The sequence below is a fragment of the Camelus dromedarius genome, chromosome 25 (assembly GCF_036321535.1).
Source record: "Camelus dromedarius isolate mCamDro1 chromosome 25, mCamDro1.pat, whole genome shotgun sequence".
Classification (NCBI taxonomy): domain Eukaryota; kingdom Metazoa; phylum Chordata; class Mammalia; order Artiodactyla; family Camelidae; genus Camelus; species Camelus dromedarius.
Window position 1 is genome coordinate 10,331,153 of NC_087460.1, and position 17,057 is coordinate 10,348,209.

Here is a 17,057-nt window from a genome sequence, read left to right on the forward strand (position 1 = left end):
CGTGGTGGTTACTGGAATGGTTACCCACTCGGTGACTAGTATTTGATCTCCATCACTTAACAACTATCAGGAAAAAGAAAGGACATTTAAATTATATATTCTTAGAGGTATAAGAACTATGCCTATGAGCAGAACATGCTTAAGAAGAAATTTAAAAGTCCAGAGATTACCTACTTCAATTTCCAAGTTTGAATAGTAGTCATAAAGACAATTTGAAATGGTTTCTAACTGTATTTTCACTCCAAAGGAAGTTGTAGATGATGTTGGGGGTTTTATTGGTGAAACAAGTTTAATGGAAGAGAGGGAATTAAGACGAAGAATATTTACTGGTCCAGTATCTTCTGCACCAAGGAATCCCCACCTGACCACATGACACGCTGGGCTCTGGAGTGAAGTCTGTGCTGTGAGTGTCCTTGGCCTGTGATGAGACAGAAGTGGAGAAGAGATTACACAATTTGTATTAACACTGTTACCAATGAGGGATGTGAAGGATGTGTTCATGTTTCTACCGCTTAATTAGAACTCTGAAAGCAAGGACTCTGCTTCCTTTATCTTTGTATATGTATCATTCTCATTCATGTGCACAGACATACACACCTGCATTCACACACCCCATTCTCACACTCCACACACACATACACACACACAAAGTCAGTATCACCACTACTGCCAGTACGAACCGTTATGGATACACTTAGTAATTAGGTAACAAGTTACTTCTGCAAACTTCAGGAAAAATACTCCTCGCCCATTGGCTACAGTATAGCACAGTCATCCCCACACTTGGAACAGTCCAGTAAGTGGGACTGGAAAGACCGAGTTTAATGACACAAGCCCGTCACCGCTGTGGGTCTTAGAAAGCCACAGTCAGTGCGTATCTTTGTGTTCTTCCTTTTCTCTCTTTGGCCATCTAATCCCTCTTGTGACTGAAACGTTCTTCTTTGCAGCAAATTAAAGGACAAAGAGTCTACTACTTGGCTCTTCTTGACCTGGAAGCCAGCAACTTGCCTTATCTATGCTGTATTCCGCGAGGAGGTCAACTATCAAAGGCTAGTTGCACGACTTCTGGTTCCTATTTATTAGGGGAACCCCAAGAAACACTGAAGCACTGCTAACAGCCACCCTCCCACTCTACCATTCAGAGATTCTCCAGGCGGTGAGAAGAAGGGTGTGGAGTTTCCAGTGCCCAAAGCATTAGACGTTAACGTAGACAGACTCAAACCGAGGGAATCCTGCATAAGTTCTATAAACCATCCACCTGAGGGTTCTACTTTATAAATACCAAATTTTTTTTTAAAAAAAGTTTTTTTGGAGTTGCATCATTGCATCACACTGACTCTTCTTTGAGGCAGATGGGGAGACTTGAGGCGATTTGCCTTGAAAGTCTCTACAATCCATTTAGAAACAGCGGCACAAAAAATCCTCTGAGCATCTCCCCCCCTGCCAGCCTGAAATGTCAGCCCTGCGGGAAGCTGATGGGTGTCCCCGCCATCAGGGAAGCAGCAGCGCTGCCCGCGTCTTCCGGAGGACTGGCTGCATTATGTGTCCTGGGTAAACTGTTGGATTTGACACGGAGGGGTTGTCAAAGGCCACTGGGAAGGGGCTCTGTTGGGTTGAATTTGGCATCCATCTCTCACACTTGACAGCTCAAGTACAAGGTTGTGGAGGAGCTGCAGGACCTATAAGCCCCCTCAGTCAGCAGGTGCAGGCCCTACGTCACACTTAATGCAGAAGCCCTGACAGCCCTGTGTAAATGGGAGCCGTCAAGTGGAGTGAGAGGAGCTGTGTGTGGGAGCCGGCCGTTTAAGTTGTTTCCTCTTCCTGGAGTTTTGGAAAAATAAGGACCAGGACCATGTAGACAACGATGCACCTCGAGGACCTCTGAGTTAGCAATTTAAAGAAAATAATCCAAACTTCAATAAGCCTTGGTGATGTGATCTTTAATAGTTAAAAGCTAATCAGGGCATCAGTGAAGAGTTAAAATTCTCCTACATTCTAGAATTCTGCCCAAAATTCTTCTTCGTCTTCGACCCTAAATTATAGGTATCCCTGTCTATGGTGCTGTATAAACAAAAGCACCTAAAAAGAGAGAAAAGTAAAGGATTGAAGCAGTTTCATGTAGTGAACGGAACATTAGATTTGAAAATGCTTATGTTCGAGTCTTGGCTCTGACACTTTCTGGCCGCCTGAGATAATGACCGGAGTATTTAACTTTCTTAAGTCCCATCTTTAATTCTAAACTGGCAACATTAACACTTCACCCACTGTGATAATCATCTTTCACCGCACTAATTCTGTGCAACAAGTCACCCGTGACTCAGTGGCTTTGCAAATGACCCTGCAGGGTTGGGGTGCAGTTGGCTGGGTTTGTGGTGTGTCTGCTGTGAGCTCCGGCTCAACAGTTCTGCTGGATGTGCGTCTGGTCGTCTCGTCTACCTGGGAGTTGGCTGGAACTGGGCTGACTCCAGATGATCTCAGCTCGGATTACTGGGGCAACTCAACTCTATTCCGTGTGTCTCACCCTTCAGGACAGGGGTCAGCAAACTATGGCTCGTTGGCCAAATCCAGCCCACGGGTTGTTTTGATAAATAAAGTTTTATTGGAACACAATTGTGCTTATTGATTTTCATATTTTCTGTGGTTACTTTGATGTCACAACGGCAGTGCTGTGTAGTTGAATGGTCACAACGGAGACCATGTGGCTCACGAAACCAAAAAAGATTTACTATCAGTTCTTTCACAGCGAAAGTGTGCTGACTCTTGCTTCCGCAGGCTAGCCTGGATGTGTTATCATGGCTACAGCAAAGAGCAAGAGGGGAAATGGAAATGTGTCAGCACGTTTTCAAAATTCTGCACGTATCCCACCCACTACCATGCTGTCGGCCAAAGAAAGTCACGTATATGACTACAGACTTAAAGAGCTAGGACATGGACTCAACCTTATTAATGTGAACTGCAAAGTCATGTGGCACGGGGGCCAGGATCCTAAAGAGATAGAGTTTAGGCTATTTATTCAATCAGTCTACCACACCTGCCCACTTTGTGATATTGTTATAGGATTCAGTTCAGACACATGTAAAAGCATCTTATAAACGCTACAACATTGTGCAATTAAGACAGCATTCATTCTAACGTGTCATAATTTTATCAGATTAGTGGTAATCTGTTGTATACTCGTTATGATAGCAAGAGTTACAACTAAATAAAAAAATGCGGGGTATGTAAACTTGGCCTTCTCCCTCTCATTTGCAATGTGCTGCCTTCGGGGGACAGATGGAACAGGGAACAAATATTTGGATAGCCTCATCGCCTCTGTAATCAAGTTGGTTCCCAAACTGTGCCCAGTCTGTTCTCTTGAAATTATCATCTGCACCCTGCTCCCAACCAAGTGTTTTCATCAAAACTAATCCATTTCTGACTATTAGTGTATTGAATGTAGAACAGGCAATATTACTGGCCCAAATGTAAAATTTTTTGCATTAGTATTTGCCGAAATAATTGTATATCATCCTTCTATATGTCGAGTTAATCATGAAAGCAAGGGCTGTGCTAAATCCTTCTCTGAGCCAGTATGCCTACAACTTGATAGTTAATGGGATGTAATTTACTTTATAGCTCATCTTTCATGACAATATAGAATTGAGAACCAAGAATTGGTTCTAATGATAGCTTTCCACTAACTTGCATGAGACACCCAAGCAAATCGGCTACCCTTGCTCTCTGCAATAAAATAGAGATTAAATTCGAGAAAGAAAAATATTCGAAATATTCTCTGACTCTAAAAATTCTGTTTGTTCCAGAGGCAGGTGTTGGTCTCCTCTTTTCCCAGTGACACAGTATGAATAGCAAGATGTGGGAATAATTAGAGTGGGAACCCTGTAGCCCCTACTAATGAGGTCAAAGACAAATTGGTGCATTATATGGGATTTTGTGGCTTAATGTCTTAGAAGAATAATCTAATTTTCTCCGAATCACCAATGTGATGTCAACAAACCCAAATGATCGTTTGTCAATTTTCAGAAATAAATGAATTAATGCACTGAGTTACCCCCATTTTAAGATTTCCTTCTGTTACATTTTCTTCACACACTGACTGTGCTATCACCCGAGCAGGACCAGTGAACAGTAGCAGCACTTGTGGGGCAAACAAAGAGAATGTCCAGAAATAAGTGAAATGGGTTGCCTTCGTCTTTTTCATCCTGGGCTCCCTTGGAATCCCAACTCTAAGAGGTACTCAGGTTCCACCTAGTCCAAATATCTACACAACAAATAGATATTTTATTTGTTTTGCTTACTGTTTCATGAAAGACATATTTGCTGAGGGCCTCTGATGTGGCCAGGCCTTGTTCTGGGTGTTTGGTGTACATCAGTGAAGAGAGGAACGGAGATTTTGCCTTCTAGTGGGGGGTCTTTTATTTAGGGATTGTGAAGAAAGCAAAAGGATTTGTTGAGCTGGTCGAACCCACGCTGTCACAGGAATTATCTATGCCAGTGGTCAGTCACTACGGCCTCTGGGCCAGATCTGGCCTTCTGCCTGTTTTCGTTTGGCCTACAAGCTAAAAGCGGTTTTCACTAATGATGAAGTTCGATGATGGAGAGCATTAACTCTGAGCCCCGCTCAAGCAAAATGCTATCCTTTGAATGAAATTCCGTTCTGAGAAAATGTCTGGTTTTAAATTATAAAACCAAAATTGTGCTCCATCATCTCTGTTATTTTTCTGAGCTTCATCCATTAAAAACATTGAAATTGTTTTCTCATTTGTTATGTAAGTTCCCATATAACTTACTTGATTTTGCCTCTTAGCTCACAAGTCTCGTATTTACTATCTGGGTTTTTTACAGAGAAAGTTCATCAATGTCTGATCTATCCAACTGAATACAAAGACTGGAAGAGGATACAGAAATTTTTTCTAATTCTTTTCCACCAATAACTGATGTCAGAATTTCACCAAAGTGACTAAGGAAACTTTATTTCAACATGGGTCTTTCACATTTAAATTATTATCTATTTTGTTCCAAATTATAATGTCCTATATGGTATGGTATGTGCTGGAATATTTGATAATCTTTAAAGCGTTTGCTCAGTTGTTAGAAAGTGGACATATTGTTACCTGATCTCTGTGAAAACACAGCTTCTTACCAGCGTGTTTTCTGTCTGTATGCGCTCTCCCTAATAGCTGAGTTTTTCCCCTGAGATCAGTGCTCTTGATGTTACCATGATGAACATTGAAGTCTTAAAGCCCCTTTGGCCGGAAAAGTCTCTTTTTGCTTCGAGTAGGTATATAGAAGTCTTGACACTTCCAGTGTAACCCTATTACATCACTCACTTCTCAGAAATCGTAGTTAAAACCATTAATGTTTAATTATTTCATACCCAATGCCAAGTAGTTGACATTAACAGAGAGCAGAACAAGCTATGGCCAAATGAAACTGAATGGAAAACTCAGAAACAGGTGAGGAGATCTAATTTAACATCTTTGTTTTTTCCTGAGACATTTATATTCATGGTGGTGATTTTATATTGCATACATGTAACATAGTCATAGTTCTTGCTTTCAAAATTGCAACTAGTTTCTTGGACGGATTTAAATTTGTTACTGTTTTATGGGGAAATAGTATACTGTTGTACTAGGAAAATCATGACTTCTCATTGCTCTGCCACACAAACAAATTTTTAATTTACTAATTCAAAAATCACCACAAACTCTTTACCAAAACCAAAGACAATAACCATTATGTTTAAAATTCTGACTTAGCATTTTAAAATACATTTCAAAATATGAACTAGAAAAATTGCATAGACTTCCATTTTTAGGGATCTATTCCAAAGAGAACACGAGCCAAAAATATGAAAGTACTTGCAAAAATGGCTATTCATTGAAGCACCAGTTGTAGTGGCGAAATACTGTGAACAATTCAAATACTCACTGCAAGGAATGATTGACTAAACTATGATGTATTCACACAATGGACTATTATGCAGCTATAAAGAAGGATGGGAAATTTTTTTTATGTTACTGTGGAATAATCTCCAGGGTAGAAGAATGTGTGTGTGAGTATATTTTAAAAATCAATGAAAAGACCAACCATAAAGTTTAAAAAACCTAACTACAGGGGAAGGAGGGAACAGAGTGGAAGGGAGGGAGATAGAAACCATTCTTTTTTTTGTTTTTCTTTAAATGTCATGTTTTGAAGGTGCAACTTTGGAAACATAAATATTTTATATAATTTTAAAAATGAAATTAAACAGAAATTAAACATTGAAAGTTAAAAGAAAAAGAAGCCTCAAAGCATATCCTGTTGATGGTACAACCTCTCGCAGAGAAATTATACCAAGTGGCTTTAAAGCCTGACAGTTGGATTGTACATCCCCAGTGGGACAAAATCACTTAAAAAAAAAAAAGAAAAATCACTCTTTTCAGTAATGATATAATTGGCAGTAGCATTTATATTTTTCTGAGACCATCATGTATGTAGTAGGGATAAAGCAAATGACTAATTATATTGGTGTCGTTGAAACCAGGGTTTGGGGCAGGGCAGACAGGAGAAATAGACATGAAATGAGTCAGGCTAAGTAAAAACCCTGTACTCCTGAATCCGAATTGGAAGTATTAGTTTGAACTTGTGATGTGTTTTACCGAAAACAAAACCAAGATAACAATACTTTCTGTCTATATCCACTGAAAAGAAATAGCAGCCAGATGTAGGAAATGCAAGATGAATCTTGTCACATCAGAAAAGAAGGATGCAAGACTACTCATGTCATCTCAAAAGGACTCAGAAGCCTAAGTGAATAGACTCTCCTGCCAAAGGGAGGAAGACTTGAGTATCAGTAAGTGTCGTAACTGCAATAAGTTATAAGATATCAAAGATGTCTAAATCCATGTGTTCATAACTATATGCATACACATATAATACACATGTATTTTATATATATATATATATATATATATATATATATATATATATATATATATATATATATATATATATACACCAAGCATTTAAACTTCCTCTCCTTTATAAACTGTTCCTCAGTGTAAACAATTGCTCTTGAGGGGGACCTGTCTCTTAGAAGCATATCAGGTAATAGTTGAAGAAATAATTTATCTTTTCAACACCTTATAAATTAATGAATCTAAGCAATGATTGTCAATGGCTGCTAATATTGCAAAAAAAAAAAGAGTCCTAGGGATTTTTCATCCCTGGGGTTATTACATAATATCACTTCTGAAGTTGTCTGCACAAAATCACCTGCATAAATCTCTGCATGTCTCTAATTTTGAATACAGATTTTCAGAAGATGCAAAGGATGAAAATCACCATGAAGATGATGTCAGAAAAATTCAGACTGAGGAAAACTTGACAGGACAAACAACCCACCACTTCAATGAAAACTTGAAGAGAGAAGAGAAAAAGAGACAGACAGACACAGACAGGGAGAGAAGCTAAAGATTGAAAGGCATTTTGAGAGATTTATCATCTCTCAATGTATGGCTGTCATCTGGATTCTAAATCAAAATAAAAAACAAGCTAAGCTAAAATCAAAAGGGAAAATAATTTTAAAAATCAGGGAAATGGGAGTATGATTGAATATTTGCTATTGAATCGTTTTTAGCATTTTCAGGTGTGGTCATGTTATTGAATATGCACAAAAAAAGTCTCTATCTTTTAGAAACATCTTTGCAATGTTTACAGATGGATGATGTGATGTCTGAGAGAGAGTCAAAATTCAGGGAGGGGATACGGAGGGACAAGAAAGTATTGAGTTTAAAAGAAGCAAGTTTGGTCACGAGTTGTGAACTGTCAAAGCTGAGTGATAGGTACATGGAAAATGATCATATTGTTTTCTTTACTTTTATATATGTTTGAAATGTTCTAAAATAAAATATTAAAGCACAGAGTGTAGAGGTGAGCAAACTCTTCCTAGATCCAGAACTGCAGTTTATCAAAACCTAAATGAAGTACCACTGCTTGATGAACGAATACTTCAACAATATTTTGTCCTCCCTAGAGGGAGATTATTTGTAAGCTGAGTGGTATTGGTGGGTGCTTACGATTAGCTTTTTATACATAGTGAGGCTTTCAATTATGTTCCAAGTCTGGACTTCTTTGAAGCTTTTGCTGAGATGTTGTCATGTGGGGCCAATGTTCTAACCTAGCTAACTCTGTGTGTGTGTGTGTGTGTGTGTGTGTGTGTGTGTGTGTAGATATATAATGGAGATAATATTTTGGAAATATGTTAACAAATCATGTCATCTCTCTCTCTTAAACCACCTTTTTCTTTTTTATCCCATTAGGGCATGCCTGGAGACTTCATCACTCCAGGGAAGAGGAAAGTAGGCACCTTCTAGAAAAGAGAGGCAGATGTGACATATGTGAATTCCTCATGGAAGAGGGACAGGAAGCAGAAATGCTTCTGGTGCAGAAAGGAAGACGTTCAGAGAGAATGGATCTAGGATTGGCATGCTACTGGGATCCCCGGAGGGGACAGACACACCTCTGGCCATTGCGAGAAAACAGAGGCCCCAGTGAGACCCACACTCATGTAGCTGGCTCACTACTGCCCCACCCCCCGCCCCCTCAAAAAGATGTGTGCAAGTCCTAACTAACTCCTGGAGCCTACAAATGTGCCCTTATGTGGACCAAGGGTTTTTTGGCAGATGTAATTAAATTAAAGATCTCAAGATGAGAGTATTCTGGATTTGGATGGGCTTCAAATCCCATGGCAAATCCTTAGAAGAGATGAGAAGGGGAATTAGACAGAGTTAGAGAGAGAAGATAATGGGAAGACAGGGCCAGGACTGGAGTTGTGCAGCCTGCACGCCAGGAATGCTGAGGATGGCCGGCCGCCGGCAGAAGCTGGGACAGAACAGCTTCTCCCTCAGAGCCTCCAGAGAGAAGCCACCCTGCTGACACCTTGATTTCAGATTCTGGCCTCCATAACCGAAAGGGAATCAATTTTCTGTTGTTTTTAAGATGCTGAGTTCGTGGTAATTTGTCCGTGCAGTCATAGGACACGAATACACCCGACTTCTCATCATGAACTGTGTGGGAGGAGCGCATCTCACAGGGCGCTCCGGGGCGGGATGAGGGTCATGTCAGGGTCAGGTGGTTTGGAAGAAGAGGTTTGGAAATAAGGGCTTCACGTCTCCGTTGGCTCACTTTTCATAGAACACTTCCTGGAGTTCTGACATCCTCCAAGTGGGCTAACTGAAGACCGGCAGACCCACCAAGAGAGCCCTGTTGTGAGGGTGGACTCCAGTGACGGCTGCAGAAGGCACAGTAGGGGCAGGTGGATAGAAAGAGTAGGGACCCAAGAAGAGGTTGTGTGGGAAGGGGGAGACAGCACCAGACACCCAGTGAACTGAGCAAATGGACCATGGTTTTCGCCAGTGTGGCCTTAGAGTGGATTTAGAGAGGACAGTCTGAGATGAGAGAGCAGGAGAAACCAGTTGCAGCGCAGAGAAGCATGAGCCAGGAGAGAAACACAGCCCAGGACTAGAGACCACCTCCCCAGTCTAATCTCCTTCCTGTGCCCAAATTTCACTTGGGAAACGGGGGAGAGACTTGAAATGTTAGACTAAATAGTTTGAACTTCAATACAAGTTCAAATGCAGTGGGTGATTATCATCAAGAAGGGGTTTTAGTGAGCATGAATGGACAAGTTCAAGAGTTTTCTTGCCATCAGATGGGTGAAGGGAGGTGGGTTGAAGAGAGGACTTTGAGATTACATCAGTTAGATAATTTGTTAAAGCTACATTAGGATGCATGCGTTGCAGTATGTAAAATTTGACCTTGCTACACAAAGAAGAAGCAAACAGCAGTGGTTGTAGACTTTAGATATGTTTCACATAGTAAAACCTACCATGATTTTTATCAGCTAATTTGGACCTAACTTAATTTATTTGCACATCTGTCAGCCTGCAAAAGAGTCAGCTTTTGACAACAAAAATCTAATGCAACCCTTTCTATTTTAGCTTCAGCCCTTCCATCAAAGGCCAGGAGAAGGCTGCTTTTCCTAAGGGCTTTGTTTTATCAGTCTAGGTGGCTAGCTTCGATTTGGCTTTGGCATCTTGCTAGGAAGCTCCCAAGTAACTCTCATTAAGAGTTCTGCTGATGCTGATTTGTAGATCGGCACGTTTGGAGGACTGTTTTTAATGTATTTGGTTTATTTCGAAACTCTGTGTCTTTTCTACTTTTCCAGGTCAGGACTGCTTCAGAGAGTACTGAAGTAACTGCCCATGAAATGAGGGTCTCCTACCTGTAGTCTCTCCTCAGCACCCTTGCCGGAAGGATCTGTCTGGTGCCTTCACTCTTTGCTTCATTCTGGCTGTATGGGGACTTGTTAGAGTTGGCCCACAGGTGGCTGGGGTGTCCAGCTCCATTTCCAGGACCGACCACCCCTCTGACCTCTGCTCACCTTCAAACGCATCGGCTAATTTGCTAGGGTGTGAGGTAAAGTGTGATACAGGCATGTGAAGCCCCCCAGGCAGCCTGTGGTCTGGGAATCCGTGGACTCTTTCGGAGCAGGCTGGCCATTTCCCATTGCCACTAGATGTCCCCATGTGGCTTCTCTTTTGGACACCAGTGCTGTACACGCGGCAAGTTACTTCTGCTCTGCTGGATGGAGGGAAAGTGCACCGCAGTCTCTGAATACCTTCCAAGCTGGCACCTGACACACCGTCGCCCTCAGTTACCAATATCAAGTCTAAGGGCAGGGCAACGCTGGAGAAGACTCTGAGACTGCACGGAAATCAAGGCAATTTCTACAGAAGGACCTGGGATTCTTTCAACTTGGATCATTAAACTTTCCCTGCCTCCCAGCCTACTCTCGGAAGCCTAAAGCTTTAACAATTATCATGAAGAACTAGTTTTTAAAAAAAAAATTTTTTTTTTTTTGCACTTCCTCTCTCTACAGACATGGTCTGTCCTGAGTGTGACGTCACAGGAACCTCACTTTGTGAATTTGATGACGACCAGCGTGGGTGTCCCCTGTTTGATGATGTGCTTGGGTGTGATGTTGTGCAGCAGTGTCAGCGGACTATAAAGCTTTTTAAAGCATTCTCTCAGTTTCCAGATTTCATTTGTCCTTGACTGGCTTGTGGACCAGCACGGGTCCGAGGACCACATCTCGGGTGGTAATGGCCAACATCATCGTGAAACTTAGTTCTCCATCCTTGAATTAAAACGAAAACCGTGGAGAACTCAAGCGGCTCTTAGAAGACTTGAGTGGAGACTCTAGCAATGTGCAGAGGGTGGTGGTCTCTGTCCTTCCAGACAATCTCTGTCTTTCCGCCCAGGTCAGATCTGGACCTTTCATGGAGCTACTATACCTCTGAGTTCTTATATGAGACCGCTATAATAAAAGACAGATTAACAAAAGAAAAACAGGAGTTTATTAACATGTATACCTCATGTACATGTGGGGGAGAGCCAGGGATAAATGAGTAACTCCCTGAAGTGTTTGAGAATTCAGGCTTAAACACTGTCTTAACAGAGAAAGAAGAGACAGGATGTAGGCCTCCTGGGGGGAGTAAATCATTTTTAGTGAAGATGACTGGGCCTGGGTAGAATCGATGGGAGGTGGGATAATTTATAACAAGGTTTGAGTGAAGGATGCATCTCTTGTTTCCGGTGATGAATCAGTCTTCCCTGGAGGTTGAAACTCTGGGAGAGGGGACTTAGGACAATTGGGTTCCTTTTGGAAGAACTGTCTCTAGGCTGATGGGGGAGGTTCATAGAAAGCCTCTCCCCGCATTTGCTATTATCCGAGGGCCTACCGCTCAAAATTATCAATATAAAAATCGATACTAAAGCAGCATATTTCGGGGTAGCATGTTCAACTACCCTACCTAAGATTTTAGATATTCTGCTCTTTGCAGATTTCTTTCTATTTTTCTGGCTTGAAAAAAAACACAAGAACTTTGCTCACGAACATTTGGGGTTTATACTGTTTATTTCACTATGCCAGCTAATTAATTTCAGTGGTAAGGTAGGACACTATGAGTTATACAGATCTGAGGACATGCTCTTATTTACTCAGATTTCCTCGGCCATGAGTGAAATGTACCTCATTATGCAGGTGAGAAGGGACTGAACCCTCAGTGCCAGGAATGGCTCACTTATCTTCAAGCATCAGAAATAGAAAACTCATAGATAACATTCTATGAAATTTCTTGTATAAATGTTTGTAGCTGTATTCTAGAAATAACTTTTAAATTTATTTCATACAGAGAGATTTTTTCTTTCTTTTCTAATGGAAGTACTAGGATTTGAACCCAGGACCTCGTGCATGTTAAGCATGCGCTCTACCACTGAGCTCTACCCACCCTCCAGAGAGAGATTTTTAACAAAAGAATGATAGACAATTTGTAGTTCTTTCCGTGTTTGTTTGTGTGTAATAACTGAATAGTTGCCTTTAACATAGGGTCAGCTGGGCTCATTCATTTTCCTTGGAGGATTTAAATTTTTCCGTCTGGGCACAAGATATAAAATGAGATCACGTGGAAAAGAAAGAACTTTGTATTTATAGATTTCATTGATTACAAAGTCAATTTACATCTCTATTTAAAAACCTTGTTACATATTTCTGCTTTAACATGATTGTTTATAAATGTTCCATTATAACCTTGTTGTTTTAATGATGTAAATGAAGATAGTTTGCAAAAGTTGGAAATGAGCAGGGGTCAAACAGCCTAGAAAAGAAATATAAAAATGTATAACTAAATATTGAACTCAATTGAAATGCTATTGTTCAGGATTGGAAACGTGAAGAAATTTCTTTCGTGGAAAAATAAACAAAGAAAATGGATGAAGGTGTAGAAAGAATTATTATAGACCAGAGAAATCTGGGTGAAGAGAAACTGAGAGAGGATTCTCAAAGATCGGAGAGATTTGGTGGAAAAACTTCTTGAAAGTGCGTTTTCAAAAACCCAAACTAGAAATACGCAGAAACGGCATTCCTCATCAAATCCACTACAATCTGCCCAGAGCCAAAGCACAGCCACAAGGAAACCAGCACCGAGCTCTCCAGCCTACAATCCTGTACTGACAGATCATCTAATTGATTAAAATATTTCTTGATTCAACAAACACTTACTTGCAGTTTTTACTTTGTTCTAGGTACTCTGCTGGACCCCGAGTGTAAAAATGGATGAGAAATGGTGCCCTCCCGGAGGAGCTCAGAGAGCTCTTTGCCCAAGGTCTAGCTGACAGGGAGTCGCAGCGCCAAGGTGTGCAGGTGTCACGATTTCCAGTTTAGTGCTTTTGCTCTAAGGCCACATTGTTTCTGAAGTTTAAAATTCTGACCAATACCCAAAGCAGAAAATGCTCGACGGTGACTTCAGGAAAAGAGTACCTCTAACTCATGGTAGGTTAATAAGGGCCTGGGTATCTTGGAACTGTTGAAAACAAATCTACAGAATTTGAGGTAATGGGCCTTAAATTACCTACAACAGGGATCAACTCCTAAACATAAGAAACCTCCCCAAGGACAAATACTAAAACATTAAAGGTATTGGTTTTAAAATACAAACACACTAAAGCAAGTACCTAAGTATCCAGCCAGGTATTTAAATGTAATTGAGGTCCTTTCTTAATTACTCAATTAAAGCCGTTCTACACGTGGGAGATGGGAAATCTTCGATTTCCAGCTTGAGCAGCTCCTCCTTGCTCCTTGCTGTAGGGAGAGACTTTTAAGATGGGGGTGGCTGCACTGGTGTCCCTTCATCAGGAACATACAGCACTCAAAGCAGGGCAAAGGGAACTTGCAGTCACTGAGTGCCATCGACAGCCCTGAATTTTACGGGCGTCCTGTCATTTGATCATCAAGACAGTCTTATGTGGTCGGAGTTACTGTCTTCGTTTTCCTGAAAACTAAATTCAGACATTTTAAATACTATGCCCAAAGACACAGTTTGCAGATTTTAGAGTCAGAAATGGAACTAGGCTGGTTTAGTTCTCAAATTCATGTTCTTTGCATCATACCATGCTACCCCTGGGGATTGGAACAAGATCTAAATGAGAGAAAAAAAAAAAAAAAACTGAAGGTGAAGTAGGGACGATTATAAATAAGGAAGAGCGAACATTTAGATCTTTGTTGAATTTACAGGCATACCAGCAGAAGGGCTGGGTTTATACTCCTTGTTATTCTCGGATCAAACACCACTTTTCAACATGTGGTGCCAGGAACCAAGCTCAGTTCTCTCACTTACTTGTACTTTAGTCACAGAGAATCTTCTGAAAGTTTCCACCTTCCCCAAGAAGAAAGAAGATGAAATGAAAGTTCTGGAGGCAGAAAACCTGTGCCACCAACTAGATTCATGTAGACAAAACGATTCAACCTTCTTGTGTCTTGTTGTCTCAATGAGGTTAATAAAACCTCACTTTTAAACTTATGGAGAGTAAATCAGACAATGCACAAAAAGAACTCAACATGGTGTCTACTTCCAAGTGCATGTTCAACAAATATTATTTTTCTATTATTATTTTAAAACAAATATGCTAGGTATAAATTGCTTTCCTACACTCAGAGGCAAGGCATGATACATCTTTATATTGCAAGCAAAGTTTGATTCATTTCAAACTTCAAGGACTGGTTAAAAAGTCCCCTGATTAGTTTGCAGAGCTCACCCCTACCCTCTGGAGCATGTGTGTTTGGAGGTTATGAGTCCTACATTGTGGGGGAAGACCTTTGCTGATGTCCAGACTTATGTGCCCTCTTCAGAGATCATGGTTCTGCTCCCCAAATCACGTCTCTTCACCCAGCACATCCTAAAATTATAGTCATTTCTATCCAAGGTTCTACCACTCATTTGATTGTGGCCAGGTCACCACCAAGCCCATAAACCCAAATCCAAAGATCTTCTTTTCCAGTCTTTGGGAACTAAGCAGGCATTTTGAGTTTGAGCCACTCCCTCAAAATCCTCTCTGCCTACCGTTCCCCACATGCCTCAGCCTACATCTCTTTGACACACAAGCCTCTTGTCTTCAAAACAGCCAAGTTCTCTTGCTCTTCTCCGACTTTGCAGAAAAGGCATTCGTTCCTCACCAAGGGTGATGGTAAGACAGAACCCAGAACTTTAGAAACACAATTGTGGTCTGTCCTTACTGATGGAAGAGGAGAGTCTTCATTATTTTCTGGTGAGATTGCATCAGGAAAAAGAAATCAGAAAAACAGGAAAGTTAGTAAATTACCTTATTAATTATATATATATATATAATTATCTGTATGTATACACATACATAGAATGGTTAAATATTACCTTCTTGGTATATATGCAACAAAGACACAAAACCCGTTCTATCCGTAAGATACGTAGGAAATGCTGAGAACAGGATCTATTCCTTCCAGGAATTTACCCTCTAGTTGGAAAATGAAGCCTAGTTAAGATAAAACAACCGAGACGCTTCTGGGCTTCCTGGAATTTCTATCAAAAAATCTGAGTTCCCTTGCAGTCATTTTAAAACACGACAATTTTAACTAAGCACTAGTTTGGAGAGTTACATCCCTGCCTGAAGATGTACTTTGATGGCCATAATCTTTGATGGAGACGGATTGGATGCCAGGGAGTCAGAGGATCTCCCCGGCTGATCAGGCTTCTCTAGACACAACAAAGGCCATGCTTTAAATTAGCTCCAACAGTCTAATCAGAATGAACAGACTACTTGCGTCTGTGATGGAGACATATTGGCAGCCGATGAAGGCTGTCTAGAGGGATTTTGGTGGAAACCCCAAGTATATTAATGCTGAAAGCAGTTTGAGTCCAGTGTAAGGATTAAGGGTGATTTAGAAGGAAGTGTTTATGGTAACAACTCATTTCTATTTCCTTTTTTCTTTAAAGTTTGTCTTTGTGTATTAGCTTCAAGAATCATGCAAAATGATCATTTTGCTCATCTCTTCCATCAGTGGCTTAAAAATATTAACCTTTTAAAATAATCACACTCAGAAACATTTTGATATCTCAGACCACCTCACTGGAATTCCCACTAGAATCTGGAGGTAAATACCCCAACTGCAGACTCATGTCTGCCATTTCAGACCTGGGTGTTCCCTTTTCCCGTATATGGGATTGGGCACAAGATATGTCACAACAAACATGTTGACTTTAATGCGAAACAAAAAACTATTCTCAGATATTTTGGTTGTCCCCTATATCTTACAGCCCATGCACGGAAAGTCCATTTTGTACCTGCTTACTGTTTATCCTCAGAATTATGTTACCCATCATCTGCCCTCTGATAACATTCAGTTTGTGCATTTATTATGAGTCTAATTACCTGGGTACTTGTCATTTTGCTTCCTACCTTCTATTGCCCCTTCCTAATGGTCCTCCGAATTTTACTATTGCAATGATGTCTTCTCTACTTCACTCCTTTATCCAAGAGCACCTGATTCATGGTTAGGCCAACCCTGTTCCCCATCCCTGAACAGGAAGTGGTCACTCCACGCGAGCAGGCACAGCCTCACCAGATCCTCCCTGCTATAACTCCTCTGTGGTCATCCTGTATCTTAGCCTCCTGTCTGCCCTTGGTGGCCCTCGGTGCTCTAGTCTGGTTCTCCAGCCTCCCATCAATTCTGAGAGTCTCCCCAATCCATCCAACATACCTCCTTTCCCATAACATATCCAGAGGGCAATTCTATTTATGTTCAATAAATGACTTATCCATCCAGCTTTGTATTTTGGTTCTGTATACTTCTCTCTGCAACTAGACTGTGAACTGATGGAGAGCAAGACCCGTGATTTATTCATCTTCTAGTCTTCTATAGAACCAAGAAGAGATGTAGATGCTAAATAAATGCTGCATTAAATTTAATCCATCATCAAATGGTTTTAGCATCTTTCTCGTGAAGGATATATTATTTATGTACATGAATGTGCCACCATCCTTAAGTCTAACAGAGCAGTCACAGAATCAACCTCACCTAGACCCAAACCTTCCTGGGAGGAAATATATTCCTATATCCAAGAGTGTATGGGAATGCAGTTAAGTTCTTAGTGTACCACTTTGCAAAATTCTCCAAACTTCTTTGCAAAAGCCAGTGGTCTACCACC